Source organism: Enhydra lutris, unplaced genomic scaffold (assembly GCF_002288905.1).
Source record: "Enhydra lutris kenyoni isolate GAN:26980312 unplaced genomic scaffold, ASM228890v2 scaffoldscaffold3, whole genome shotgun sequence".
NCBI lineage: Eukaryota > Metazoa > Chordata > Mammalia > Carnivora > Mustelidae > Enhydra > Enhydra lutris.
Window position 1 is genome coordinate 13,574,988 of NW_019154087.1, and position 27,165 is coordinate 13,602,152.

Here is a 27,165-nt window from a genome sequence, read left to right on the forward strand (position 1 = left end):
TGAGAATATACTGACTGTGTAAACAGCACCAGGAAATTTCTCTGTTTGAAGAATCTGATTGGGTTTTATATTTTCATTTCCTTGAAGTTAAGCCACTTTCTATCAGACCTTAAAAGGAATCCAGCAATTACTCTTTTTTTTTTTTTTTTTTTTGACACAGAGAACACGAGCACAGGTAGGCATAGTAGTGGGCAGAAGGAAAGGGTGAAGTAGGCTTCCCCTGAGCATGGAGCCCAATGTAGGGCTCAATCCCAGAACCTTGGGATCATGTCCTGAGTTGAAGGCAGATGCTTAACCAACTGAGCCACCCAGGCACCCCCAGCAGTTACTCTTTATATTTACTTTGAATATATATTGCAGCTACGCACACAAGCAGGTTATATGTAATATATATGTAATCCACCTGTGTAATATATTTAATAAGCAAAACTTACAAAAATGCTATGATGTATATTTGCAATAATCCTAATTATTGTTCTGCATGATCAGTAAGATTTTTAAAGGTGAATCTTTATTATCTAAAATATTCTCAGCAGAAGAATTGAGCACTGAGGAACATCAAGAGTAATTATGAATATTGTTAGTGGAATGAGTATATACAATTTTTACAAGTATTTTTTCTACTTCTTTGATGACATGCAGCTGCTTCAGTGGATATTTCCTTAGGGTTGATAACTGCTCAAAGACTGCCTAAGACAGATGTGCTCCTGGTTCTTACAGAGACCTGTGCATTTCCCGTTGACATGTTCACCAAAGTAAGAAGCTAACTGTTAAGTATTATATTCTTGAACTTTGAGAAATAGATAAAAAGAAAAAAAATAATTTGCTTTGATTAAATTGAAGCAACACATATTGTACTAATGGCCAGTAGTAATGGCCAGTAATGGTTACTACTACCACACTTCCAGTTTCTAGTTGGTTCATTCTGCTTTCATTTTATTTTCGTTTGTTTTATTTTATTTTATTTTATTTTTTAAGATTTTATTTATTTATTTGACAGAGAGAGATCACAAGTAGGCTGAGAGGCAGGCAGAGAGAGAGGCGGAAGCAGGCTCCTACTGAGCAGAGAGTCCGATATGGGGCTCCATCCCAGGACCCTGAGATCATGACCTGAGCCGAAGGGAGAGGCTTTAACCCACTGAGCACCCAGGCGTCCCTCTGCTTTCATTTTAATGATAATCATGATAAATTTAATAAAACATATGAAACACAAAGCAACATACAAGAATGGAAGGACATATCTGTATTAAGATTCATGACACTTAAATGTTTCATATTTTGTCAGAAAAAGTACAACCTCAAGGTTGGTTTCAGAATATTTGAACTTGCTTTTATTTACAATCAGAAAACAGTGTTGTGTTTCAACTTCTCTGGTCTCAGCCAATCTGACTTGCTCCTGAAATTGTCTTCTCTCTCCACTGTGTCATCATGTTTTTTGCTTCTGGAGATTTAACATCATTTTACAATTATGCTATAATATCACCCATCTTATGAATAAGCATGTATTAATTCTTTCTTGATGCAATTTCTCTTTTTGACTATTGCTAAATGTGATGTTTTCCTCCTTCCTCTTTCTCTCTGCTTCACTGTATAGCATCTTTTCCTGAAGCTGCCTCCTTTTCCTTGCCTCTCATGCTCTCATAAATCAAGTCCAATAGGTACTGATCACCCCCACAGCTCTGCTAAAACCAATCTTGCTGATATCCTCCTCTATCTTTATGTTGACAAATCTGGAAGTCACTTCTTTTTTCTCATCTTTCTTGAACCCTCAATACTGTTGAATAAGTTCGATATGCTATTCTTCATTCTGTTGATACATTTTTCTTATAATTTCTATAATTCCTTGAATGCTTTGTTTTCCCCCTCCAGAACCATCCATCAGTCAGTTTCCTTTGTCAGTTCTTGCTCCTAAGCTTGATGTTCAAATGCTTGATGTGAATCCTAAGCCTTCTCCTCTTCTTCTACCTTCTTTTTTTTTTTTAAAGACAGTTTTTTGTTTTTTGTTTTTGTTTTTGTTTTTTTTTTAAGATTTTATTTATTTATTTGTCAGAGAGAGAGAGCGAGCGAGCGAGCACAGGCAGACAGAGCGGCAGGCAGAGGCAGAGGGAGAAGCAGGCTCCCCACAGAACAAGGAGCCCGACGCAGGACTCGATCCCAGGACGCTGGGATCATGACCTGAGCTGAAGGCAGCTGCTTAACCAACTGAGCCACCCAGGCGTCCCTTCTTCTACCTTCTTCATAGATTACTTCATCCAGTGCCTTTGCTTAAATATAGTCTTATGCTGATAGCTCCCAAATTCTTGCCCCTGCTCTCACCACTTCTTTGAAGCTCCAAGTACTGAGTAGGATGCTTAAGAGACATCTCAAAATTAACTGAAGTACAACCTTGATGTTTATTCTGACCAAGAAACGTGTTCTCCTCCAGTGTTCCCTTTCTTCGTATATATTGTCACTATCCTTGCTTCTTAAAGCTATGTAAGCATAATCCATTATTTTATCTCACCTTTATGACATTAACAACCTAAATTATCTGTTTCTGTACATGTGAAATGTCAAAAACCAAATCTGGACTTAGGTAAGGAGGGATTTTATTCAAAGGGATTATTGGAAGAAAGGGGAAAGTATGATGGGGTAGGGAGACTATTGCAAATAGGGAATGCTGTCTGTTCATGAGATCTGCAAGAGTCTGAACAGTTAGGTTAAAGAAGTTTTGCTTTTGTGGGGGGCGGAGTAAACAAGACTAGGAAGAATAGAATGTAGGAGAAGGAAGTGACAGGGTGACCTCATGGGGCAGTGGACCAGAGTTTATTTTATCATGAAACCAGTCAATTCTCAGGGAAAATTATATACTGACTCAGGCTGAAGGTATGTCAAAGTTCAGGAGTCTGGGGGAAGGAGAGACAACTGACTAAATTTTCATTAACAAGCATTTTGTTCTGATTGATCAGTGGAACAAGTAGTTTAGCCAATAAATTAGAAGGCAAAGAAAGGGAATTTGAGAACCTGTATCTGGTCTTGTCAGATGCCTCTATTTGCCATAGAGTCGGGGGGGTTAAGTGTAAGTCTTATTTAAGTCTTCTGGGAAAGGATGTTTCCCATTTCCAAGAACACAAAAAGATGGGGAGATTTCCTTTGCCATCTCTGTTTTCTAGGATCACAGTGCTCAGGTCAAATTCAACATTGATAATCTTGTCTTACCACCTATTCTTCATTGATGGGACAGAATTATCTTTTACAGAGTCTTTGTTCCATAATTAAAAGACGTTCATGACTTTGTTTTTATTTCATTTACAATAAAATCTCTGCTACTTGTCGTTATCTTCAAGACCTATCTGATTAGGAACTTATTCATTTCTCTTAACTTATTTTGGAATTTACTCCCTCTTACTCAGTATGCTACTAGCTGCCTGGCCTTCTCTATGTTGAAACAAGCCAGGTTCTTTTTCAACACTGGAATGTAAGTTCTGTGAAAGCAAGGACGAGTTGGTCTGTCTGGTCTCTGGTAGGCTCTATAATCAGAGATGGAATTTCCCTGATACATAATAGGCAGATACCTAACCAATATTTTAGTGAATACTTTATATGTTAACATGATTAATGATACATTTTGACAGACACCCAATTTTGACTCCAGTTCATTTCACTAAATATTGAAGTACAATATAGCCCTTAAAATTTTTTTTGTGGGAATCATGTGTTTCTTAGATTTATTATTGCCTGTTTTTTTTCATTTTCAGTGTTCATCACAATAAATATACTCCTTTTAATTTCCTTTATTTCACTCATTCTCCCACTCATATTTAACAACCACCATTTTTTCCCTCTGTATCTAAGAGTCTATTTTTGTTGTTGTTTCTTTTTTCATTTGTTCATGTCTTAAATTCCACATATACTGAAATCATATGGTATTTGTCTTTCTCTGTCTTACTACACTTAGTATAATACTTCCTAGCTCCATCCACATTGTTGTAAATGGCAAGATTTCATTCTTTTTTATAGCTGAGTAATATTCTATTGTATTTATGTGCAGTATCTGCTTTATCCTTTAGTCTATGGATGGTCACCTGAGTTGCTTCCATATCTTGGCTGCTGTAAATAATGCTGCAACAAACATAGGGGTGCATATGTATCTTTTTGAATTTGTGTTTTTGTTTTCTTCAGGTAAATAGCCAGTAATGGAATTAGTGGATCATATGGTAATTCTATTCTTTATTTTTATTTTTTTAAAAAGATTTATTTATTTATTTATTTATTTATTTTGACAGAGGAGAGAAATCACAAGTAGGCAGAGAGGCAGGCAGAGAGAGGGGGAAGCAGGCTCCTTGCTGAGCAGAGAGCTTGATGAGGGGCTCGAACCTGGGACCCTGAGACCATGACCTGAGTTGAAGGCAGAGGCTTAACCCACTGAACCACTCAGGCACCCCTATTTTAAAATTTTTTGAGACCTCCATACTATTTCCACGTGGCTGCATTAAGGTTATTTTTTTTCCTCCACATCCTTGTCAGCACTTCTTATTTCTTGGGTTTTTGAATCCAGCCATTCTCACAGGTGTGAGTATTATCACATTGTGGTTTTAGTTTGGATTTCCCTGAAGATGAATGATGTTTAGCATCTTTTTATGTATTTGTTTGCCATCTATTTGTCTTCGGCAAAATGTCTATTTAGATCTTGGCCCTTTTTAATTGGATTATTTTATTGTTTTTGTTTAGTCATATAAGTTCGTTATATATTGTGGATGTTAACCCCTTATCAGATATATTACTTGCAAATATCTTCACTTATTCAATGGGTTGCCTTTTTGTTTTATTGTTTCGTACGCTGCATAGAATAGTTTATTTGGTATAGTTTCAATCATTCAATTTTGCTTTGGTTTTCCTTGCCTGAGGAGATATATGTATAAAAATGTTTCTATAGCCAATGTAAAAAATGACTACTGCCTGTGTTTCCTAGTTTTATGATTTCAGTTTTCACATTTAGATCATACTTCCTACAAATATTTTTTTTTTAAATTTTGCTTTCAAAAAATTGTTTTATGTGCACACTCAAAATAGTGCTCCTGATTTTTATGTTATGCCTATTAAGAATATTTTAACTGTTCCTCTGGAGACCTAAAAACACATTTCCATTGCCTTTTGCCTGTATTCTCTCCTTCCCACTTTACAATGGTCAGAATACAACAGCTTCACCACAGATAATTTCTCTTCCTTTTCATTCCTGGGATCAAAGGAAAAATGTAAGTCATTTCTAGTTTGTAGCATTTTGGCTGAACTCTGTCAGGTAGAAAATAAGGATAACATTCTTTTCATTCTTCTTCCTGGCTATTTGGGACTCTTATATAGTAAAAAGCAATTTCATCATTAATCACAATCTACTGACTCTTAAACTGTGATACGGAGACAATAATGAGTATTAGAAGAACTCTTAATTTTTCTTGTACAAAAATCCATTTCATGGCACTGTTCAGAATACCTCATCACTAAATAATTCTGGACTATTGGTGATATATAAAAGTGGAATAAGGGGATATTAGAAGTCAAAATTTTCTGGGGCTGTCTAAAAACTACCCACCTAAAGACTGGTATCTTAAGAGTATAGCTAAGAATAAAATGTTTAGTGTCCTGATAGGTTTGATATATTTAAGTTTGATTTGTGCCAGTGTTGAAGAAGCATTTCCAGTGCAATGGATGGAATTCAGCTGTATAAGAATATAAAATAGGCAATGTTAAAATCAATCAAGGCAAGAACATCATGGTTCCAGGTAACCAGGCCTCTAGACAGAATGGTACCTAGCCCTTAGATATATGGAGAAGAGGATCCTTTCTTCAAAGTCAAGGCTGGGACAAACTGAGTGGGAATCCAAGGATATAGACAAGTAGTCTAGCATTCAACAATCCAGACTCAGTAGATTATTGCAGTTCTAAATGGAATCAGGATCAGCCTGGCAGAGACTGAGGGAAGTGTTCATGAATTTCACAAAACCACCCAAGGAACTTGTAGAATGCAACCTCTGAATAGATTTCTTATCCTGTTCAGTGTTGGTTGTATTAAACAGATGAGACTAATGACACATTGAAAAAACTCAATACCAGTCGCCGAGTGGGGGTAAAAAAGTATAGTTGGGTGTCAATTCTATATACAAATCTAGAAAACATCTTTACCAAACATGAGCAAATGATCACTCTTAGTTTATATTCCTAACTCAGATTCCTACAAGTAAGCTTTATATTGTGTCTATATTTGTCACAAATATGGGATACGTGACATCCCTGTTTTTGACTCTTAGTACATTAGGTTATACTCTGCTATTCACTTTTCTCCATTTTGGCTAATTTTGCAATATGTAGTGGTAAATTTTACCTGCATTTGCATTTTTATTTCCATTATCTTATTTAGGAAAAAAATCGGTTCATAATCACTGATTACGAATTCTATGCTATGATCTGAATTGTGCCTATGGACATGTTTCCTTCAGCTAGCAGAGTGTTGACAATTAAAAAAAGTCTTCAGGCAGGTCATGCATTCTCCAGTTTTCCAGAGTCCCCACAACTCCCTTTTGTGTTAACCCAGCTACTGCCTATCTTTACAAAGCCTGCCTGGCCCCAGAGGCATTTAAGTTTTAAACCTCTGCTTTATATGCATGGAGTGGTATGGAAAGTAAGGTATGCACTGGAAAGAAAAATGATTTTTCAAGTATTCGCTTCTGAAAACCAATTTTACATATACCAAACTGAGCATCTGACAAATTGCATTTTAAAAAATAGAGTTAAAATTGTGTTGGAATTAAGTAGGAAGTTGTCTTATACTTAAATAAAACTTTGTTAGAGAAATTTTATCTCTAATATATAACCATATTGGTTAATTTATCTTTTTCCATCCTTTGCTTTCGTGTTATCAAAGTAATTCATATTCATTTAATGAATTTTCAAAATTCAGAAGAGTGGAGATGTAGGCAAATTTACTCTTGATCATGTCATGTAGAAGTAACCAATGTTGAAATCATGTCATTTTTTTTCACACCTTTTATGTAACTGTTATGTCTGTGTCTATCTATGAATGCATCTATTAAAATCATATCTATATATAGGCACAAATGTATGTATATCTCTTTTTACTAAAAATCGAAATGGGAACACATGTCTTATTTTAAATATTTTAATACACAAGAGGACAATTATGAATAGTCGTGCATGAGTTTATTATTAAATATATAAAGCAGTAGTTTATTCAATAGAAATTACCTTGGGGACGCCTGGGTGGCTCAGTTGGTTAAGCGGCTGCCTTCGGCTCAGGTCATGATCCCAGCGTCCTGGGATCAAATCCCACATCGGGCTCCTTTCTCCGCAGGGAGCATGCTTCTCCCTCTGCCACTCTGTCTGCCTATGCTCTCTCTCTCTCTCTCTGACAAATAAATAAATAAAATCTTTAAAAAAAAAAATAAATTACCTTGACTTGAGTAATTCAGATTTGAGTAATTTGAGGCATTGGTATGATTTGTTTTTGTAAGGGATTTATATATTGAAAATAATTATATAAGTACAATTAGTACCTAATTGTACTTATATAATTACTATTTAATTATACTTATATAATTAAATATTAATTTATGTTAATATAAATCAACATAATTTATATTATATTAAATTAATGGTTCATCCCCACTCACCAAATGAGAGCTGTATATTTATTTATATAATTAAATAATTATCTAAATAAAATTTGTATTTGTATTTCATTTTCTACAGTAATTTCTTAGAGTTGATACATTTCAGTAGACAATAGATCAAAATGTATATTATAAAATTGTTTTGCTTATTTTTTTAAAATTATGGACTCATGAAGAGAAGTTAGAAATCATTTAAATTCCAGAATTTAATAGAGGATGAATTTTAGTTATAGAATGGTTAAAAGATCTAGGTTCAAATTACTAAGGTAAGTGTGGAACTAGATATTAGATAATTTTTGAACTGTATTTTTGAACTAATAACACTTTATATCCTTTATATCACATATTTAAGGATATATTTTGTACTTGCTAGAAAAAAATTATCATTTAAATCCCGAGGATTTTAGGTATCAGCAGTAAAAGGAGGCTGCAAGATGTAGCAGTGTATCATATCTTCCCCTGGCAGTCACCCCCATATTGGGCCCAACAAATATGGGAATCACGTCATGAGGACTAAAACACATTAATAATGATAAAATCATAAATGACTACCTGCTCTGGGACAGTGGCCTCTAATGTGGTCTCTAATGTTTCAGTGGAGCACAAAAAATGATAATCAAACTTTGGTTCATACTTAATTTTCCTGTAAGAATAAAGGAGGAGTTAGGACCTAAACTGGGCAGGGAATAGCTCTCTGCAAGGTTTCTAAGTTGTCCGACTCTAAGTTCATTGCAGTAGCAAACCTGACAAGTATTTGAGGCCCAAACCTTACCATGTGTGAAAAACAAAACAAAACAAAACAAAACAAAACAAAACAAAACACCACCAACAAAAACATTACCATGTTCTTCTCCTACACCCTTAACCCCCCATGTTACATCTCCACTTCCTCATATCAGGGAGATCATGTGATAGTTGTCTTTCTCTGATTGACTTATTTTGCTAAGCATGATACCCTCTAGTTCCATCCACATCGTCACAAATGGCCAGATTTAATTTCTTTTGATGGCTGCATAGTATTCCATTGTGTATATATACCACATCTTCTTTATCCATTCATCTGTTGATGGACATCTAGGTTCTTTCCATAGTTTGGCTATTGTAGACATTGCTGCTATAAACATTCGGGTGCATGTGCCCCTTCAGATGGGATTGGGAGGGAGACAAACCATAAGTGACTCTTAATCTCACAAAACAAACTGAGGGTTGCTGGGGGGAGGGGGGTTGGGAGAGGGGGGTGGGGTTATGGACATTGGGGAGGGTATGTGCTATGGTGAGTGCTGTGAAGTGTGTAAACCTGGTGATTCATAGACCTGTACCCCTGGGGATAAAAATACATTATATGTTTATAAAAAATAAAAAAGTAAAAAGAAAAAAAATTACCATGTTAATAAAACATTCATTTATCTAAAAAAAATGTTTAATTCATAGATAAGAATGTGTTCCTACATAGCCTTTTGTCAGATGGTCACATCTCTGCAGTGGTTGTTGCCGTCTATGACCCAACAGTGAGGAAAAATGCTGTTATGGTTTATGGCTTACCTCTTTCATTTGTCTTCAGAGGATTTTGACATGTTGTAGTTTATTTATGCCAAATCTAGTGGGTTTTTCAGTTCTATTTTCTTTGTTACCTGTCTTTCACAAAGTGGACAAGCAGATTAAATATGTCTAAGAATAAACTGTACACTGAAAAAATAAAACTATGAGTAAAAAAGTTCAGTGACAGAGCTGTCATTTTTATTTTAACATTCTTCAATAACCAGAATATTAGATAAAAATAAGATCAATATAGTCAAACATATAAAGGAGTTGGTAAAAAATTCAATATTATGCAGATTTTATACACGTGCGTACATACGAGCGCCCCCCTGCCACACACACATATATACACATACATGCATACACACACACTGTCAAAAACCAACCTCATTCTGAGGCATATTTTCTCTGAGATGTTTGTAGATTCCTTACCACATTTACTTAAATCTCATAAATGTTTGTAATATATTTATAATTTTGATTTGTAATTGTTAATTTTGTCCTTCACTGTAGGAGGTCTGAAACCTCTAAATTTTTTCCTGAACGCTCATGCCTAAAATAGTGTCTGGAACATTATAAGAACTTACTAAATTTTTATTGAATGAATGAATATTGTACAGGGAGACAAAAATAATATTTTATATACCATATTATTCTTAAAGATTAAAATGCACATATGTGTATGTGTGTATATATATACATTCATACAAATATAAATGTTAACAACATCTGTCAGTGTGAGATGCATAATATATTAATGTTGTATAAAACTGATCAAAATCAGCATCACAGCTTGGAGAATTATATCTAAATTTGAAGAATTATGTATACCATTTGAGTTCATCTGGTCTGACCGATATTCTGGTAGAATACTTCCAGATCCTAAAACTTAATTGTTGTGAAGCAAGACCATTAGAGGAGCTGGAAAAACAGCGCATGGCTCTAGGAATTAGATTGGCACACGGTGAGGAGAAGATGGGATTATAAAAGCTTCCTCTTAGGTTAGAGTGAGATGATTTGGCCACAGTATGGGGAAAAGTGAAAGACAAGCAGGGCAGGTGAGGTATGATCCCCTGGGAAAGCGAAGGACTTCAAATATTCACTTAGCCAGACATTGTTCTAGAAGCTTGCTCATCCCCGCACTTACCACCTGAGAGCTGCCTTTTTCCTGAATAATGAGAACCAGAGAGAAACATTATTCTGTAGCTCTGTTTTATTTAATTTAAATTCCTTTTACATCTCTCTAACTTTCCAAAAAAATTTTTTCCACCTCTTTTTTTTTTTAAACAGATCCCATTTTTTCCTCTAATGCTAACAGAAACTTTCTTTAGAAAGAAAGCATGTGGGGTTGTTACTCACTGACCTTTTCCTTTTTAAATGTCTTCAGATTGATTTTGTAAAGATTTTTTTTTTCAGTAGCAATATTTCCTTTTGTTCCTAAAGAAAGCTTTTGCTATTAATATATTTTATATTCATTGGAAATATATAAAATGACAGCCTTTTTATTTATGAAAAATTCTAGTTGTAGTTTCACATTAGAAATCAAACTCAATTTTTGCTTATAAAAGCGTTCAAGTTTCAAAGAGCTTAGCAAATCAAGAATAACATTAGGATACCACACACTGAATCCCTAAAGAAGAGTCAAATGCTTGAAGCCAGTTTTTCTCTCCCCTTGAAAAACATTGATTAAAGTTGACAGATTTTTAGTTCCAGAGAATGGAGTTCAATGTTGTGTGGTATGTGTCAGCCAAGAAAAAGTGAACTGTAAATTCATTTATTCATCGATAACAAATTTTCATTGTACTAACTGCTAATATTCTGCTGCTGAATAAAAGAAGCATGGTTCCTGTCCTTGATCTGGCAGGGTGACAGATGACAAACAACAGTGAATTAATACCTACAAAAGAGATACGAAGACTTTTTTAAGGGGGTGACAGTTAAGTTTGTCTTCTGTTAGGAATTAAGTTTACATCAATTCACTTCAACAAATACAGGTGCTTTGATATAGGCATGGTTCTAGGAACCACCTAAAGATATAAAGAAAAAGAGCAGCAAACACTGACCACAAGGAGAGTGAATAGTGTCCGTACCTATTTAGAACTGTGCTTGAACTCTATGGTTTTTTGAAATATGTGTTAAATTCAGTTTTTCATATTCAAATTTATTCAACTTCATACTATTCATTTAAATTCATATTATTAGGTTCTTATGCTGAATTTATAACTACTATAATGAAGAAATGTGCCTTTAAAAGGCTATTAGGTATCTAACTTGTGTTTTTGTAACGATGTCCATAATTTTGACAATTTCATATTTATGATTTTATTATATTTGGGGGCTGAGGAAGGCAAACAGCTGTTTTGTGAATTAAGCAAAAGAAGAAACTAACCCATCTAACTTGGCTTATAAATACTTTGCTGTATGTAATGATTTAGATGAAACTCCAGTTGGGCATTAGGAAATGTTTTATGCTTCTTTAGATTTTTTTTAAGCCATGAGATTCTGTGTCCTGATATTGAATAGTAATGGTAATGTTGAAATGGTATGTTTTAAATTTTAGCTTAGGGAATAAATTTTATTTATTTATTTAGCTTAGGGATAAATTTTATGTAATTTTAAAATATTATTTAAAATTTCTAAATATTAATGTAATGTTGTCATTGGCTTAATATAGAGCTTATCAAACTCAGCACCCACAAAACAAATAATTCAGTTAAGAAACGGTCAGAACACATGAATAGACACTTTTTGAAAGAAGACATACAGATGGCTAACAGACACATGAAAAGATGCTCAACATCATAGCATCAGGGAAATATACATCAAAACTACAATGAGATACCACCTCACACCTGTCAGAGTGGCTAATATTAACAACATAGAAAACAACAGATGTTGGCGAGGGTACAAAGAACAGGGAAGGAACCCTCTTGTACTGCTGATAGGAATGCAAACAGGTGCATCCACTCTGGAAAACAGTATGGAGACTCCTCAAAAAGTTAAAAATAGAAGTAACCTACGATTCAGCAGTTGAATTATTAGGTATTAATCCAAAAGATACAAAAACATCGATTCAAAGAGACACATGCACCCTGATGTTTACAGCAGCATTATCAACTTCAGCTAAATTACAGAAGGAGCCCAAATGTCCATCAACTGGTGAATGGATAAAGAAGAGGTGATACACACACACACACACACACACACACACACACACACACGTATGCATATGTGCATATGTATATGTGTATACACACACGTTATTTGTTGGTACCAATTACTTTTGGTACCAGATATTGCGAAGTATTCATATAACACTGTTTTCATTTCCTTATTGTAAAAATGAGGAAATGGGAGCTTAGGCAAAATCCTTTCCTTATGTTTCAGAGCTGCAGCAGTATGGTTGGACCGACCATACTAAATTGGCAATGTTGAACAACTAAAATTCTCATACTTTGCTGATGGGTGTGTAAAACGGCATAACCACTTGGAAAACAGTTTTTCTACTGAGTCTGAAGATTTGCAAATCCTATGAAACAGAAGTACTTTATCTAGATACAAACTCAAATGAACTCACTGGTATGACATGATACATACTATTACAATGTGTGTGCTTCGAAAGAAGGATAAGAAGGGAATATCTGTTTCATTTTGGCTTCAGCTTCTTTGAGCATTTATTTAAAATAACCCTATCTGAGACAGTTTATAGGTAAAATCACAAGTGATGATTCAAAAATATGGGACTCAGTATGGTTAGAACTTTAGCATCGATCCTATATATTTTCTTAAGGAATGAAAATTTTGCAAATATTAGAAGGCATAAATCAGAACGAGATTTTAAATTCTTGGGGTATCTGGGTGGCTCAGTAGTTTAAGCATCTGCCTTTGGCTCAGGTCCTTATCCTCAGGGTCCTGCAATGGAGCCCTGCTTGGGGTTTCCTGCTCAGTAGGGAGTCTGCTTCTCTCTCTCTTTCTCCATCTGGCCCTCCCCACCACTCTTTATCTCTCTCAAATAAATAAGTAAAATCTTTAAAAAAAAGTTTTAAATTCTTTAAAATTCAAGTGGTAAGAATGTGTGATCTGTTATCTTTTCCAAGTTTGTCATTAATTGATCTATATGCACTTGCATGGATTAACTAAGAATAGAATATTTTGAAAGAGGATTCAACATTTACGGTGGCATTAACCTGAATTTAATTTCAGTGTTTTGTTGATTAGTCAATATAATCCAGTATATATTTTGTTTTCTATCCATATTTATTGAACTGTAACAAAAAGTAAAAATCTACCCAGTACCTTCCCCTCTTTCACCTCCCAATACCTGAGGTTGTATGTTGGCAAAGGCATTGTTTATAGGAAATATAGCAGTGTTCCTTGTTCCATGGGTGAAGTGCATCATGTAACTTACATGTGTCAGGAGATTATACCTCTTTTTGTAATGAGTCCAATATGAGTAATGTTTCAGGACTTTTGGTGGGAATTATGTCCTTTCTCTGGACAGTGTTTTGTGCACCTGTGAGGACTAGAAGTGCTTTTTACTTTACTCATCATTTCAGGATAAATATGATTTATGAAGAAGACAAATCTAAGGAGTGACATACACACCCACGTATAGATATGGAGTCCTTACAAACTGAATGCTGAATTTGAGCTATTCCCTGACATTGTTCTGTCATGTGAGACAATAACTTCCCGATATATTTTCTAGTTTAAGTTTATATGTTTATTTTCTATTATTTCCATTGAAAGTGTATAACTGATACTACATTTGGTACCAAGAGTGTGGTTTCAGAAGTAATAGGTTCTAAAATATTGGGTTCAGGAATATGTTAAAGTATTCCTGAATTCTGTTAGGATGTGGTAGGTGAGAAATTGAGGATATTTATTATTTAATTGCTCAACATACATTTAAAGAATTTTTCTTTTACTGTGGACCTCAGATCATGTGCCTACCAAGGCTCCAATATTACAAGGAGTGAGTCAAAAAGAGTTCTAATGCTGAAATTGTTACCAAAAAAAGAGCTAAGCTTGCTCTGCAAGTGTTATCTGAAGGTAGAAAGCAGTGTTGCTGAAAGTGGCCCTTCTACTTTTGGTCTACAATCCAAATTAAGAGTCTGATAATTCAAGTATTTGAATGGCCACACAAGCATAATTCCCTACAGTAAGGTAAAGAGAAGGTTAACAGGGAAATGGGAAATTTAGCAGGAGAAAATATAGGGAATTAAGATACACATGATTCCACTGGCCTCACCCTATAGCATTATCTTAAGAATTCAGGAGTCGGGGGAAATTGGAAGGGGAGGTGAACAATGAGAGACTATGGACTCTGAAAAACAATCTGAAGGGTTTGAAGAGGTGGGGGGGGTGGGAGGTTGGGGGAACCAGGTGGTGGGTATTAGAGAGGGCACGGATTGCATGGAGCACTGGGGTGTGGTACAAAAACAATGAATACTGTTATGCTGAAAATAAATTAAAAAAAATGATTTAAAAAAAAAAAGAATTCCCTGCATGATAAAGGAGCTAACTGCTCACATTGTGGAAATGAAACAAAAATATGGGCTTAGGACTGAGATATAAATATACATAATTTACCAACCCAAATATTACTTCAAATTGTTCTAAGAGGCGAACCTCTTTAAAAAGATGCAGGTGAACCATCATAGCGTTGAAGATCAATACCAACTATTAGGAAATAGTAACTTCCAATTCTAGTTCTAGGTTCAAGGGTTATAATTAAATATGATCTAGTTTTGATTACTGGAACATGGAATTGGTGACATATAAATAGGCCAAGAGCTAGCTGCAATTTTAAAGAATATATATTTATAAAGAAACCCAAGCCCTGTTACTTACAATCTGTGTTTGCTCAGTTGTGGGCTTCCTAGGCACCCAAAGTTGATAATGAGTATGATGCTCAAAAAAAAAAAAAAAAAAAAAAAGCCTCAGTTGAATGGCCTCTCAAATGCCAACTGCAGGTATTCACATGGAATAAAGTTGACAAAGGTTATTTTTATTATTGGCAGAATCCGTGTCCATGGAGAAAATGGATCAAGGACACTTTTGTCATAGTTAGAACCAATACTGCCAAGTTGTGGCCATTCAATGATTCTGTTGTGTTTCCATAGCAATAATTGCCTATGACTTCTGTCTGGGAGGAGAGGGTATGTGATGTACATCAATGATTGCTGTGTGTTGTTTCCCATTTTCTTCATAATCAAATGAGAATTTCATTGGACAGTATTAGAATATATTAAACTTCAATAACATCATTTATCTGTAGTTTACTAGGTTATCAAGAGTTCAATGCAGAACTGATAGGATTGCCATCATCCAGATATGCAGGACTTGGAACTGGTGGCAGTACATTTAAGTCACTGAGGGAGCCAGTATGTTTCAAGCAAGTATTTACTCTTGATCATATGATTGGGAAGCAAGATGTGGATGGTGATTATACAGTCAAGGAGATGAAGCGTACCTGCCCCCTTTGCTTGCTGCCCTAGCATCCATCATTCTCTCCTTCTTCCTAACAGCTCCTTATTTCCACTGAAGATCTGTCTGCTTTGAGAGAGGCTGACTTCACACATGACTTCAGAATCTGAGTAAGTCATTTGGTTTACTACTACAGGTGCTGTTGAAATTTTCACAGACCTAGAAGAATTTTGAAAACTTCTCAGCTCCTTTCTAGTGCTTCTTGTGTTTTAGCTCCTCTGTTTTTTGAAAATGCTTTCAAATATGTCCTAGTGGGAGCCAGCTATTTATGGAAAAGTTACTTTTTAGGACTCTAGAAAAATCACTTAGTAAGGGAGGCCAGATTTAGTGTAAAAATAGGAGGATGTTATTAAATATACATATTTTGTCTTTACTGAGTGACCACAAATTAAAAATAGCTGTAAATAGCATTACTCTACCTAAATTCACTTGCTTCCAAACATTCTTTCTTAATGGTACCTCCAAAGCTAAATTCAGGGCAGAAAGAAATATTTAGATAACTTGATTCTTTAAAAGTTCAAAGAGCATGTCTTATGAAAAACAGTTCTCAAAGATACAGCTAAATGAACTCTTTTTTTGTCACAATCCTTTCAGGATTTTTTTAAAAAATAGCTGTATAATGTAGGATTTATGTGCTCAAGAAAACATAAAAAAGGAAATATTGTTATAATATCTTCCCTGAAGGAAATTTTTTTATTGTTATTTATTGGGCTGTCAGTGATTGAACCTGATTTGATATAAAACATGGGGTGGGCATGGTCCCTGAACCTTGCAAAGTGAGTTTGAGAGGTGTTTTAAATTTTTACTGAATGGTAAAATGTTTCTGTTTCGATCTCATATGAATTAAATATGCTCTGTGATTTTTTTGATGCTTCCTAGCCAATATTTTGTTTCTTTGTCCAACTTCAGGAGTATATATCCAGTGATTTTTTCCTATGCATCATAATAAGCACTGGGTAAAAGCTTCCTTGGGGTCCAGTCTCATCTCATTTATCACATCCCATGGTAGTGATCAGAGCATGGAGTCCACCTTCACTTCAAATGTTGTTCTGTTCTTGGATCTTCTCATTGGAATGCTGAAGACACACTGAGCATTTGTTCCTTCAGTTCCCATTAAAATTCCTCTGAATTTGAGTTGGCAGAAGATGAGACACTAAGGTTTACCTAGATTGTATTTAAGGGGGAACTCTGTGGAATACTTGAAAAAAAAAAAAACCTGCCTAGATAAAACCCAGGAAGAACTTTTTATTCTAATATTCACATATATGAAGTCTGGGTATATAGCTTGAGATTTCAAAAGAGTGAGCATCATTTTCTTTCTCCTCCATGAAAGGACAGCAGATTGGGCTAAAAACAAAACATGCCGTATGAGAAGCCTGGCATGACTTCATATAGAATGTGGGAGGCAGTAATTTTACCAAATGAAAAATGTGCACCATTGGGCACACTTGGGGCACAGTAGGCAGGAATTGATTGAGCTGCATCCACATTTTTCCGTTTTGTGCATTGATCCTATCATAACTGTTGGCCATAGATTACGTCCAGGATTGAGAAAAGAGCACGAGGAAATAGAAAATGAATATCTGGGAAGAGCTTTGTCTCATCTTATCTTTTCGGACTCATGTAAATAATTAGGAGAGTGAGTTTTTAACCTGTTTCTGGGATCAGATCTTTATTTAGATAAAAATTCTTAATCATTCCTGATCATTTGCGGGGGGCAGGAATCAGACACACTCTGATTTATGCTAAGAATATTCTACTCAGGAAAATGCACATATGCACATGTGCTGGTCACAGTAGTTCAGGGTGTTTGCAAGTATGAAAAAGTGAGTATGTGTAATTCCAAAGTACTGATTAAGTTATAAGTTTATATCTCTACATGTTATTTTAGATTTCAAGACTCGGAGGGAAAAAACTTCAACTGGGAGACTGTAACTTTTACTTCTATTCTTTGTAACAGAACATGTGCTTACGGTTTAGTGGTTTCCTGTGTCTGCCTCTTCAGATGGTTTCAAGGGCTGCGGTTCATAAGGCCAGGACAGTTTGCTTCATACTGCTAAGGAGGTTGAGGAGTCTAAGGTCAGAATCTGCAACTCTGGATCGTAGACAAGTTATAGCGACATGAAGATAAATTGAAGAGTTGACAACCTAGTCTAGAGCCAACACTCTATTAGAAAATCAATTAAATAATACTGAAGAATAAAAACAAGTCCAACATCCCATCTACAGTTCAAAATCCAAAAAGCTCTGAAAAACAAGGATGTGCCCCCAACCACCACCTTGGCAATGTGAGATAAACTCATGTGCCTTGAAAACCTGAGTTCAATTAATGTGAAAATATGCATTGTCATTATTTAGGCTACTTATGTTTGGGGTAGAAATGTTAATATGTTTCCTAATGAGGTAGATCTTCAGATAATTCTGAGATTGTTCTGTAAGTTATGTTTTTGTGCTGTTTTTCCTATATAAAGTCTGAAAAAATATTTTTTTCCTGAAATATACCTGGCACTAAGTGTTTTGATATAATATTGTAGATCTATATTTTTAGTTTTGTGTAAAATAAGACATTAATAAATATCAGTGTATTTGAAAATTTCACACTGATCCATGCATCTAAACTTTAAGAAAAATTAAAAAAAATATATATAGTTCTTTCCTTTACCTTCTCTTTTCCTGACATAAGAAAGAACCAACCAAATGACATTACCTACTTAAGATAAGGAATGTTAGTGTATCCTTGAAAATAGTCCTTTTAAGATTTATGTCGGGTGGGCAAGGTAACCTGAGATGGTGGGAAAATTGACAGATTTGAAGTCATAAAACCCATATGCCTTTAAACTGTGCGCTTTTAACTAAGTCACTCAGAGTTTACCAACTCTATGAAATTCGGTATTCACACTTGAAAAGGGGAGAATATTGAGAGAATGAAACTAAGTCAAAGTGTATAATGCATGTAAAATGCTTAGAGGATTTCTATTTTCTATATACTTAATCACCTTGGGGAGGCAGAAGATGGGAAAAAATACAACATCTGAGAAAATGCTCATACTGCTCATAATTATTTTTCCCAAAAGTATTTTCGTTGATAATTAAGATAAAGTAGTTCAGAACTCTGTTCTCCTTTGTAGTAGTGACAATAATTGTATATGTGTGTGTATCATAGTGCTAGTTGCTAGTAGCTAGTGCTATATAGTAAATATATAAATCGGCTAAATCTTCCTAGACCCTTTGATAGAAGTAGTATTTGATAGAAGTAGTATTGATAGAAGTAGTATTGTTATCTTATTGATTACTGCAGATGAGGAAATGGAAACACACAGAGGTTAAGTAACTTGTCCAAGGTCACATGGGTGGTAAATGACAGAACCATGATTTAAATCCTGACAGTATGACCTTATATATTCATATCATGCTATATATCTTATGCAAGAATGCCTCTCACTGAAAGTTGATCATGTATAGCGGTCTTTTACTACAACAATAGCAAAGCATAGATGAAAATAGTTCTGCTCTTGGCAAAAAAGTTCCTCAATGAGATACTATTGTGCATTCAGGAAGGGTGAAGAGAAGTAATTATTGGTTCATGGAGAGAAGATCAAAGTCTATAGTGAGCTTTGTGGACCAAAATGAAATTTTCTGGACTTTGAAGATAAAAATCACATTTCATATTTTGTTAATATGGTTTTGGATATAATCTTTTTAAAACCTGAACTTCAAAAGTTAGCTGCTTCTGTAAACTGTAATGGCTGTCTAAATTAAAATTCTAGGTTTGTTATCCAATATCTCTTTGAACTTGAGGTGATTGCTTAAGCTTTTTCTGTATCCCTTAAAATCACAACGATTAGTGACAGAGTTATGGTTTAAAGTCTGTGGTATAGGATTACAGAAGTTGTAAATGATTCAAAGGATAGAGCATATACTATAATATTTAGAATTCCTAATTGTTTCATTTTCTTTGTATCTCTGTAGACAATGAGCTGAAAAAAGTTTTAGCCATTTGGTGTAATTATTTTTTACAACACTTAATGACATGCTGTGATCAGCAGACAGTGCTTCCTTCATTTTCAGAGCAGCCAAATGATTACATATGAGATTTGATCATGGAAAGCTGTCTTCATTTAAAGATGTACTTCTCATATGTCATTCCAGTTCTTTTAAGGCTCTGCTATATTGTCTTTTCTTTTGTTTCCCCATCTGTCACTCAGTTTGTGGCTCAGTCAGCTGGATTTTGTGTGTTATTTGAGGTTAATTAAAATCAGTGATGAATTATAAATTGAGGCGCAAAAATCAGGGTGGCAATGAATAAGAAAATTTCAAAACAGTTGAATGCAGCTTACAGGACATCAAAAAATCTTAGGCATTGTCAAAAATAAGAGCAGGGCTTTGTGGGAATTGTTGAGTTTATACAGTAAAGTTGACATCTACTTTTTGGTTCTAATTATATTCTCAAATATAAAATTCAGAAATCATTTTGACAAACATAGGCAACCTGATGCTCAGTTATTATAATCATTAAGGGTGTGCATAAAGTAAAACAAGCAATAGTATAACTAGATAGTTGACAAGCATGTTCATGTTTGCATTCATTCAACATTAGTTTAATTAGACTTCCAAAGAAAAATATTGAATTTTATATCTTTCCCTTGGATTTCATTTCTTTCACCTACCCTTTAAATACAAAATAAAAATGTGATTTTTTTAAATTGTAATGCTTGATTTCAGTTGGCTTCGTGGCTATTATTTTTTGAAAAAAGTATATAGCTATATTTCAATATTTTTGATATTTTTATGTTTATTATTTCATGCAGCAAATACCATGGGATTCCTCTATAAGTTCTATTCTGTGCCTATGGTTAAAAATAATTAGGAGGACTCAGTGAGTCAAGTGCTGAGCTTCTCACTATGGAAGCCACAAGCTAAATTAATCAGAATAAAATAAAGAATTGAGTTCCTCAAACACAGTAATATATGCCAAGAACCAAATAGTCCTATATAGGTAGTGGCTAAAGTATTAGTGGCTAATGTATTAGTGCAGATGCAGAACATTTCCATCACGGCAGAGGGTTCTGTGGGACCATGAACTTAATTTATAACAATTGTGCATGGATTTATGCTAAGAATACTCTACTCAGGAAAATGCACATATGCACATGTGCTGGTCACAGTAGTTATGTGACCAGCATAATATTATAGTATAGTAAAACAGAGTAATTATAGTAAAACAGAGTATTTTTATAACTCCATATTTTAACATGTGTAGTTCTGATGCTTATAGTTCTTGTCTCTACAGTATGGTCATTTGAATAAGACACCAGAAAATTAGAATTCACTATAAATGTGCCAACTTTGACCAGTGTAGATTTATTTATACTTTTCTATTAATATAATTTAAAAAATAATCATTTTGAACATTTTATTCTATCCAAACTAATAAAATATAGGAGGGATTAGTAAAACAATGAGCAGATGTTCTTGAGAGTATACATTGAAAGCATAACAACCTACAAGTTGTGGTTGAAAGAATATATAATCTAGGGCAGAACAAAGTCCTTGACCTCAAACAGCATATAATCTAATTATGGGTATAACAAATATGCAAACATTTTATTGTAGGGATTCTGATAAGAGACATAATTTGACTTGAAAATCAGGTAAAAAGCTGTGGAAAAGTTGGATTACAGGTAGGTCCTGATAAATTAAGAAAATAAAAACAATCTTTAGCAGATTTATGAAAATAACATGAACTATTCAATGTTTTGAGATATCTAGCTTAAAAAGATGAAAACAACATTTAGAATTTATCAGATTGATTAATCATTCTCAGTTCTGAAAAAATCATTCTCACTTCTATCAGACATAATACTTATTTTTTTAATGTAACTTAATTTTTTCAGTGTTCCAAGAGTCATTGTTTATGGACCACACCCAGTGCTCCATGCAATACCATGCCCTCCTTAATACCCACCACCAGGCTCACCATACCCCACACCTCCGCCCCTCCAAAACCCTCATTTTGTTTCTCAGAGTCCACAGTCTCCCATGGTTCATCTCCCCCTCCGATTTCCCCCAATTCACTTTTCCTTTCTCTCTCCTAATGTCCTCCATGTTATTTCTTATGCTCCACAAGTAAGTGAAACCATATGATAAATGACTTTCCCTACCTGACTCATTTCACTCACCATAATCTCCTCCAGTCTCATCCACGTTGATACAAAAGTTGGGTATTCATCCTTTCTGATGGAGGCGTAATATTCCATTCTATATATGAACCATATCTTCTTTATCTATTTGTCTGTTGAAGGGCATCTTAGCTCTTTCCACAGTTTGGTGACTGTGGCCATTGCTGCTATGAACACTGGGGTACAGATGGTCCTTCTTTTCACTACGTCAGTATCTTTGAGGTAAATATCCAGTAGTGCAATTGCAGGGTCATAGGGTAGCTCTATTTTTAGTTTTTTGAAGAATCTCCACACTGTTTTCCAAAGTGGCTGCACCAACTTGCATTCTCACCATCAGTGTAAGAGGGTTCCCCTTTCTCCACATCCTTTCCAACACTTGTTTCCTGTCTTGTTAATTTTGGCCATTCTAATTGGTGTGAGGTAGTATTTCAATGTGGTTTTGATTTGAATCTCCCTGATGGCTAGTGATGGTGAACATTTTTTCATCTGTCTGTTAGCCATTTGTATGTCTTCTTTGGAGAAAAGTCTGTTCATGTCTTCTGCCCATTTTTTGACATGATTATCTGTTTTGTGTCTGTTGAGTTTCAGGAGTCCTTTATAGATCTTGGATATCAGCCCTTTATAGTGTCATTTGTGATTATCTTCTCCCATTCTGTGTGTTGTCTCTTTGTTTTATTGACTGTTTCCTTTGCTGTGCAGAAGCTTTTTATCTTGAGTAAGTCCCCAAAGTTCATTTTTGTTTTTGTTTCCTTTGCCTTTGGAGACATGTTTTGAAAGAAGCTCTGTGCCCAATGTCAAAGAGGTTAAAGAGGTTACTGCCTATATTCTCCTCTAGAATTTTGATAGATTTCTGCTTCACACTGAGGTCTTTTATCCATTTCGAGTTTATCTTTGTTCATGGTGTAAGAGAACGTTCAGTTTTCATTTTCTTTATATAGATGTCCAATATTCCCAGCACCATTTTTTTTTAATAATTTTTTTTAAATTTATTTATTTGACAGAGATCACAAGCAGGCAGAGAGGCAGGCAGAGAGAGAGGAGGAAGCAGGCTCCTTGCCGAGCAGAGAGCCCGATGCGGGGCTCGATCCCAGGACCCTGAGATCATGACCTGAGCCGAAGGCAGTGGCTTAACCCACTGAGCCACCCAGGCGCCCCTCCCAGCACCATTTGTTGAAGAGACTGTCTTTTTTCCACTGGATATTTTTTCTTGCTTTGTCAATGATTATTTTACCTTAGAGTTGTGGGTCCATATCTGGACTCTCTACTCTGTTCCACTGGTCTATGTGTCCGTTTTGAGCCAGTACCATGGTGTCTTGGTGATCACAGCTTTGTAGTAAAGCTTGAAATCAGGCAATGTGATGCCCTCAGTTTTGTTTTTCTTTTTCAACATTTCCTTAGCAATTTGGGGTCTCTTCTGGTTCCATACAAATTTTAGGATTGTTTGTTCCAGCTCTTTGGAAAATGCCAGTGGAATTCTTTTGGGGATGGCATTGAAAGTATAGATGGCTCTAGGCAGTATAGACATTTTAACAATGTTTATTCTTCCAATCCATGAACATGGAATGCTCTTCCATCTTTTTGTGTTTTCTTCAATTTCTTTCATGAGTGTTCTGTAGTTCCTCAAGTACAGATCTTTACCTCTTTGGTTAGGTTTATTCCCAGGTATCTTATGGTTCTTGGTGCTACAGTAAATGGAATTGATTCTTTAATTTCCCTTTCTATGTTTTCATTATTAGTGTACAAGAAGGCAACTGATTTCTGTGCATTGATTTTTTTTTATCCTGCCACGTTACGGAATTGTTGTATGAGTTCTAGTAGTTTGGGAGTGAAGTTTTTGGGTTTTCCATATAAAGTATCATGTCATTTGCGAAGGGAGAGAGTTTAACTTCTTTGCCAATTTGAATACCTTTTATTTCTTTTTGTTGTCTGATTGCTGTTGCTAGGACTTCTAGTACTATGTTGAACAAGAGTGGTGAGAGTGGGCATTCTTGTCATGTTCCTGATCTCAAAGGGAAGGCTGTCAGCTTTTCCCCATTGAGAATGATATTCACTGTGGGTTTTTCATAAATAGATTTTATGAAGTTAAGGAATGTTTCCTCTGTCCCTATACTTTGAGGAGTTTTAATCAGGAACGGATGCTGTTTTTTGTCAAATGTTTTTCTCTGCATCAATTGGGAGGACCATGTGGTTCTTTCTCTTCTCTTATTGATTTGTTCTATCACATTGATTGCTTTGTGAATGTTGAACCACCCTTTCATCCTAGGGATAAATCCCACCTGGTCATGGTGGATAATCTTTTTAATGTACTGTTGGATCCTATTAGCTAGGATCTTGTTGAGAATCTTGGCATCCGTATTCATCAGGGATATTGTTCTGAAATTCTCCTTTTTCATGGGTCTTTGTCTGGTTTGGGGATCAGGGTAATGCTGGCTTCATAGAAGGAGTCTGGAAGTTTTCCTTCTGTCTCTATCTTTTGAAACAGCTTCAGGACAATAGGTATTATTTCTTCTATGAAAGTTTGGTAGAATTCTCCAGGGAATCTGCTAGGTCCTGGGCTCTTGTTTTTGGGGAGGTTTTTGATCACTGCTTCAATCTCATTACTAGATATTGGTCTATTCAGGTTGTCAATTTCTTCCTGATGCAGTTTTGGAAGTTTATAGGTTTCCAGGAATGCATCCATTTTATCTAGGTTGCTTAAACTAATGGCATATAACTGTTGATAGTAAATTCTGATGATTGTTTCTATTTCCCTGGTGTTAGTAGTGATCTCTCCCTTTTCGTTCATAGTTTTATTAATTTGGTTCCTCTATCTCTCTTTTGGATTAGTTTGGCCAGTGGTTTATTGATCTAATTGATTCTTTCAAAAAAACAGCTTCTAGTTTCATTGATGTGTTCTACTGTATCTCTCTTTTCTATCTCTTTGATCTCTGCTCTAATCTTGATTATTTCCCCTCTTCTTTGGGGGGTTGGCTTAATTTGTTGTTGATTCTCCAGTTCCTTAAGGTGTAAAGAGAGCTGGTGTATTCTGGATTTTTCAATTTTTTGAGTGAGGCTTGGATGGCTGTGTATTTCCCCCTTAGGATCGCCATTGCTGTATCCCATGGGTTTTGAACCAATGTGTCATCATTCTCATTGGTTTCCATAAATTGTTTAAGTTCTTTTTTGATTTCCTGGTTGATCCAAACATTTTTAAGCAAGGTGCTCATTAGCTTCCAGGTGTTTGAATTTCTTCCAAACTTTTTCTTGTGGTTGAGTTCCAGTTTCAAAGCATTGTGGTCTGAGAATATGCAGGGAATAATCTCAATCTTTTGGTATCAGTTGAGCCCTGATTTGTGACCCAGTATGCGGTCTATTCTGGAGAAAGTTCCATGTGCACTCTAGAAGAAGGAGTATCCTATTATTTTAGGGTGGAATATTCTGTATATGTCTTTGAGGTCCATCTGGTCCAATGTGTCATTCAAAGCTCTTGTTTCTTTATTGATTTTCTGCTTGGATAATCTGTCTATTACTGAGAGTGGTGTGTTAAGATCCCCTACTATTAATGTATTCATATCAATAGGACTCTTTATTTTGATTAACAGTTTTCTTATGTAATTGGTTGCTCCCATACTGGGGGCATAAATATTTATAATTGTTAGATCTTCTTGGTGGATAGACCCTTTAAGAATGATGTAAGTCCTTCTTTATCTCTGACTATAGTCTTTAGTTTAAAATCTAATTTATCTGATATGAGAATTGCTAACCCAGCTTTCTTTTGAGGCCCATTGGTATGAAAGATGCTTCTCCATTCCTTCACTTTCAGTCTGGATGTATCTTTAGGTTCAAAATGTGTTTCTTGTAGACAGCATATGGACGGGTCCTGTCATTTTATCCCTCTGAAACCCTGTTTCATTTTATGAGAGCATTTAAGCCATTCATGTTGAGTGATTATTGAAAGATACGTTTTTATTCACATCATGCTGCCTGTTAAGGCCTTGTTTCTATAGATAGTCTCTGTAAATTTCTGTTCTATGTCAGTCTTGGGTTCTTTCTTTTTTTATAGAACCCCCCCTTAATATTTCATGTAGCCCAGCTTGGTGGTCACACACCCTTTTAAACCTTCCCAGTCTTGGAAGCTCTTTATCTCTCTGTCCATTTTGAATGTCAGCCTTGCTGGATAAAGTGTTCTTGGCTGCATGCTCTTCTTATTTAGTGCCGTGAATATGTCTTGTCCACCCTTTCTGGCTTTCCAGGTTTCTGGACAGGTCTGATGTTATTCTGATGGACCTTCCTCTGTACTTAAGGAATCTCTTCCCCCTGGCTGCCCTCAGAAGCTCTTGTCTAAAATTATGGTTAGTGAATTTCACAATCAAGTGTCTTGAGGTCTTTCTAGATTTGTTGATCGTGGTGGGTGGATTTTCTGCCTTTTGGGCACAAGCGCTTTTTCAATTCCCCAGATTGGGAAAATTTTTATCCAGAATTTGTTCATCTATATCTTCTAGTCTTCTCTCTTTTACCAACCCCTCAGAGATCCCAATAATTCTGACAATGTCATGGCATCATTTATTTCCCTAATTCTGTTTTCATGGCTTCTAAGCTATTTGTTCCATCCCTCCTCCTGATTCCTTTTCTCTATCAGTTTGTCCTCTAGATCACTAATTCTATATTCTGACTAACTTACCCTAGTTGTTTGAGTATTTAGATTAGATTTGATCTCATTGATAGCATTTTTAACTTCTGCCAGGTTGGCTCTCACTTCCACCCTTAGAGATTCTATGTTGTCACTAATGGTTTTGTCTAGCCTAGCCATTGCCTGGGTAATTGTTACCCTGAATTCCCTTTCTGACATACTGCTTATGTCCATATCCAATGGTTCTGATGGAGAGGGCACAGTCTCTGAATTTTTCCTCTGTTGGGTGTTCATCCTCCTAATCATTTTGGTGGGAGGTGGTTGAGGGGATGTATAGCTGAATATATCAACCATGATCCAGGCAAAGTGCACCCTGGAATGCTTCAGAGCAATCAGATGGCATCACCAAAAAGAAAAAAAAAAAAAAAAGAGAAAAAAAAAAAAAAAAATTAGAGAGAGAGGGAGAGAGAAAAAAAAAAAAAAAAAGAAAATCCAGCCAGAATGAGCCACGCAAGCAAGATTTATAAGGTATATAAAGAAAAAACAGACAAACAAAAAGACTGACAATAGCATATGACAAGAAAAAAAAAACAGCCAAAATGAACCCCACAAATAAAATTTATGTAATACCAGAACAAAAACAAATACACAGAAACACTGACAGAAGAAAAAGATGGGAGGGTGG